Source organism: Vanessa tameamea, chromosome 6 (assembly GCF_037043105.1).
Source record: "Vanessa tameamea isolate UH-Manoa-2023 chromosome 6, ilVanTame1 primary haplotype, whole genome shotgun sequence".
Lineage (NCBI taxonomy): Eukaryota > Metazoa > Arthropoda > Insecta > Lepidoptera > Nymphalidae > Vanessa > Vanessa tameamea.
Genome location: NC_087314.1, coordinates 891,227 through 897,297, shown reverse-complemented (window position 1 = coordinate 897,297; position 6,071 = coordinate 891,227).

The window sequence follows — 6,071 nt, the reverse complement described above, 5'->3', positions numbered from 1 at the left end:
CCGTGGCTAGATTTTTTGTCCTTAATATATTTACAAAAGGTTCTTGGATTCGTTGCAATAGAACTTTCAATCCTTGATATGTAGCCTTCGTAGCATTTGCGCTCAACAACTTTTGCCCTAGACCGCAAAAGTTTAAAGGAATGTTAATCGCTTAGGTTACCATAAGTTTTAAATTTTTTAAAGTGTTTATATTTCTCTTTAATTATTTTAATGAGTGCCGATGTATACCGAGGTGGGTAAAAAGTATATCGTTTAGCTTTGAGTGTAATATACTTGTTAATTAAATAAAAAAATACACTATAGCAGTATGCACAAGCCTCTTCGACATTCATTGCACAGAAAGCACTCAACCAGGGGTGATTTTTGATGCAGGTATTTAATTTGCTGTAATCGCCTTTAAATAATTACTATCGCGGTAAAGAATACTAGGACGGAATTGAGGACTTAAGGATTCAAGTTTTGGAGATGGTATAGTAAGACGAGTCGAGTGGTCTCTAAGTTTGCTGGCCGTAATAAAATCTTCTTTAACATAGCGCGATAAGAAAGATACGATTATCGGCTTAGGTGTTGATGGATTCTTCGATGGTACTCTCGTTATATAGTTTATCTGTGATTTAGTAGTGTTGTAGTCAATCAGGGATCCTATTTTTCCGAGAACATCAAAAAGGTTTTCATTAGATTTCAACGGAACGCCTTTGATTTCGATATTATTAGCTCTCAGCCATTGATCACCTTCATTAATTTTTATTTCTAGGTCAGATAATTTAGATGATAATTCCTCAACAGTCAAGCCGCAACCCTCAACAGCAGCTATGCGATTTTCCACATTCTTAACCTGCTGCATTAACAAATCCTGGTGGGATTTTATTTGCTGTATGTCATCCTTAATGGAACGAACATCATCGACCAGGCTAAGCAATGGGTTCAACTTAGCATATATTTTAATGATCTCTTCCATCACATTGTCCAACGTGAAAGTAATTGGAGGTGGAGAGGCCGGAACAGGGGCAGGTGACGGCGAACTAATAGGGATATTCGAGCTGGGGTCAGCTTTGCACTGGTAACATTTCCACGATAATTTACGATCTTCAAGCTTTCTGAAGCCCTGCTCAGTAACACCAACGCATTGGTAATGGTAATGCTTTTTGCAGGCAGTGCATTTTGGTCCAGAGGCAACGACTTCGGAGCACTTCCTACAAACTGCCATTTTCCTTATTATATGTGTTTGGGGTTTGCTCTTTTAATATGTTAGGCTCCAGTAATATGCCAGGCACTGAAGGGAACAGTTATGCAATTCAATAAATAAGTGCGTTGCCTTTTTATTATGCCAGGCGCTTAAAGACAAAATTCAAAGTTCGGCAATAAGTGGGTAGGATGATGTTTTTTTTTTTTTTTGTTTTAAGATTGTATTCTTGTCTGAATCTAAAGTTATTAAATTTATCAAATCAAATTGTATTCATCACCACGCCGACCTTCACCGGATTGCTGCACTTCGTATACCAAGCCGCAGCCTGTCACAAATTGTTCACCGGATAATAAAGCACCAACAATAAAAGGTCAGTAACGGTCAGTAGCGTCCCACTGGCACAATTTCAACACCAATATGAAGCCCCGAAAAAACACTTCACCGATCACTAATCCGGTCCCAGAATATCTTCAAAATTTTAAAATAAACAAATTAAATAGTCCAGCGCAACGAACGAATATATTTAACGTAACAAGTGTCAATGATAACTGTTGCACATGTACATGCACAATATAGTCGAAAAACACCGATAATTTTAGAGTTTCTGAAGTGATGTCTACTACATTGCTAACGCTGGTTGCACCCTATGAGATAGATTAAAATAATATACAACAGTATTGTACACCATAAAAAGGTAAAAAAGTTCGCGACGGTTTATGTCTATCTCTTCGGGATAGCCCTCGACAACAATTTTTATCCATTACTTTTTACGAGAAATAATGGCTTATTTTCGAAGCGATTTTAAGCAATATAACAATAATATATAAGTACCTTAAGTACATTGTGCGTTTAATATAGATCAATATAGCTCTTAACAGCATTTAATTTAAATGAATATTTTCGAAGATATTACAGATTTAACATGCAGGGACATAGCAGTATGTATTATCTAATGACAAAAAAGCTGTGAACGTTGTAAGACATTCAGTAGTATATTTAGTATGAACAATGCACCCGTACGAAGCCGGGGCGGGTCGCTAGTTTCATATAAATAGATAAATAAGTTGATATATTTTTTAATTCTAAGTGATAAAATTTCGAATACACTGTCTTGTCGCCAGCACCAACAGTGTGTACAAAGATTCAGTTGAATCGATTTTATAGATCTGGTTTAAAACGCTTTTGCTAGTGTTGATTCATACCTACTAACATGCGAAGATAAATAAAAGCTCATCAAATGAACGCTTCATTCGTATTCTATGCGTTCACACATTATTCATCGGAGTTGAAACTTCGTACAGTCGCTTTTAGCATTAGCGTGAATGTTTCTAGTACCTACTAACAATATGCAGCAGGTGACGATCGAAACGTGTGGGATTACAATAACTGCTTCAAAAAATATAGCATTGCAACGCATGGCACTGGCTTGTTATAAAATGAAAATGACATATAATATTTTGTTAGGTACTTACATGCAGAGAGGCGATAGTGCTCTGTGTTTGAAACACATGAATCTTGCAGGAGACTGCGAGTTCAAGCCCGAGTTACCATCATGGAGTTTTCCGGTCCATAATTTGTGTTTATAATTATTCATTTTGTGCTTGTCGGTGAAGGAAAATATTATAAGGCGATATACATGTGTCGGATGAATTATGTATGTATGTACATCCACCAACCTGAATTGGAGCATCGTGGTGGCATATGACCCAGATCTTCTCAAGAGAAGAGCCTTTGCCAAACGTCATGGCATTTACAGTATTTGGTTTAGATAAACTGACTATGTTTTAATTCACGCTGGGAGATACGGCCGGAAATTAATTGAAAACGTCTAAGATCGAACTGTACATTTTGCAAGTGTGTGATTGATGGGCTTACATTCGAAATCCATTGCAGCTTCAATTACAATTCAGCACGTACGTCTTAAGTAGCAACAGGAACATCACCTTATTTGACTGAATTTCGAATTCACAGCGTTACAAGCAGGTAATTCCGTAATTACTGCTACGTGCCATTACTCAGGTGCATTTCGACGTCACCTTAATTATATTTAAAGACGACAGACGGTTTTTCAATTACTTAAAGCGTAAACTAGCTAGATTGGAAATTGAATTTTATTTTTGTAGAATATATTTATAAATACTTTTCTATATTCTATTAATGTTAAAGATGTGATGTTATTACTTAAATTAATAATTTACTTAATTAATTGGTGGTTAGTAACTTAATTAAGTAGGTATTTAAGATAATTGATACTTAACACTATATAGTTTTGATCTATAGTAAAAGTTTTATTAATATTGTTATTAAAATATTTTGTCTTCATTCATATAGTATGATAATTTTGTTGGATTATTCATTGAATTAAGTTGGAAAAGTTATATTTAAGCCATTCTCAGATATGTAAGTGTATTAAAATATATTTTCACGGCTCACTTGGTTCAAATTGCCATCTAATACCAATTAAGTCCTAGGTTACTTAGATCTAGATTAGAAGTAAGTAGTTTACTCAACGGAATTGTAAACTGAAGTCAAATACTATACAATTTAGTTGGAGTTTTACGCTGTGTACGGTTTCCTACTTTCCGTTAACTGATTTTTTATCTATAAACAAGGATATAAGTCGCATAATTGATACACAAAATCCTTTTATGTCAGACTTCGTTCAATTTATTTATCAAACTGACAAATAAATAAATAATAAATAAATATTGGACAATATCACATACATTACTCTGATCCCAATGTAAGTAGCTAAAGCACTTGTGTTATGGAAAATCAGAAGTAACGACGGTACCACATACACCCAGACCCAAGACAACATAGAAAACTAATGAAATTTTTCTACATCGACACGGTCGGGAATCGAACCCAGGACCTCGGAGTGGCGTACCCATGAAAACCGGTGTACACACTCAACCACGGAGCTCGTCATAATAAAAAATAAGCAATTTTTTTTATACATCATTATTTTTAATATATTATAAGATATTCTTTTAAGTAAGTACTCGACTTAGGGCACGAATAAGTTGGACTATTTGGTCGATAGAGATTGTGTTTATAATATTTTGTTCATCTTTGTATTTATAAAATCGGTGGTCAAAATACTAATTTTATCTGTATCGAGACTGTATAGAGTAGCCAGTGTTAGCGAGTAACTCTAGTGTCATAGGATGTCACACAAGTAACTAGTTATCTAATTGATGTCGGAAACAGACACAATGATGAATTATAATGAATGCTAAAAAGAAAGGTTCTGTGTCATAGGATGTCACACAAGTAACTAGTTATCTAATTGATGTCGGAAACAGACACAATGTAATTTCATGAATTTTATTTAAGATAAATGCTAATTTCATATTTTAATATATCTAAATCGGTAATATTCTTCGAAAACTTGTTATATGTTTTGGTAAAGGATATTCAACGATGCATTGATTGTTTTGAATAAAATTAGGTTATGTCTTAGTACCTATTCTAGGAACATTAACCATGATCAACGTAAGTATTTGAGAATACGTAATTTTGTTATTTATTATTTTGTGCAAAAATATTAAGTCCAGTAATTTTCTTCTCGCGTCAAGGGATAGTATATTTATTATAAGTAATCATTTAGTTTCTTATAGTAGATTACACATAGTGTGTTCTTAAACTTAAAACCTTAATACTTTAACCTTTTTTTGCTCCCCTATAATGTTCGCATGTATTTTATATTGAGGATTCCAAACAACACAGTAGTATTCAAGTTTGTTTCTGGCAAAAGTGTTAAAAACTAATTGTGGATACTTTGTTGAATTCTTTAGAATTTCTCAACCCCCCGAATCCCAGTGACTTGAAGGTTAATGTTGTTGTGTGCTCAATATGAGTTTTGAACATTAGCTTGAGTCCATAATATATCCCTTTAATCCCGAATAGTCTAAACATTATTTGAACTAATATTAGATATTTTGTTATCACTGTTTAGTACATTCCACCAATATTCTAGGTTACGAATTTCTTCCTGAAGATGTGTTACGTCATCATTGATCCCAGGACTTCGGATCTGAGGCCTTACAGCTAGCCAATAGACCACTGAGGCTCGCTGGTAGCTAGTAACTTATATTGACATTTTCCAACCCTAGCTTAATAGCTTGTTCAATAAGAGACTACGGCAATAATCCAACGGTCGAAGAGCGAACTTACGACTTTTACATAGCCCCGTGTCCCGTTAAGCTATTGAGGATATAGGTTTAATATGCTGCACTGCACAGTATAAAGATTAGGTGAATTTTATTTCAATATTGGCCTTTTTATTTTATTTTTTTCTAAGAATCTTATTGGATACCAATATTATTATTTCGCATAGTCAATACATCCTTCCTGGAAAAGGTGTTCGATCCTTTAATAAAAACCTTTATAAATATAAACCTTACGAAATAATTTACACTTATTTAATTAATATTTAAAACGGTCTAATTATATAAAATATGTAAATAAGGAAACCGTAGTTATTCTGAAATTTGATTTTGCCGAAAATTACGTCCTTCCTGTAAAAGTTATTCATTTCTGTAATAAAATCCAATGCTGATAAAAGTATTTTAAAAATTGATATACTTAATAAAATATTCGAAAATAATGGCCTTGCGTAGCGATGTTAGCATTAATCTGGTGAAGAGACGATTAAAAAGTGCTTGCGAATTTATCAATATCCAAAAAATGATTCTCAATTTAGTAGATTAGTAATATTTACGAGTTTGTGATGCCTTTTAATAAAAATATAATGTATCGATGTCAATATGATCATGATCAGTGACAACGTTTTGAAAGTGTCGTTGGCTATCATAAAACAAATTAGGATTTTTTGACAAAAAAATTTTAGTGTCCAGGAATTAAGAAATTGGCAATGCTA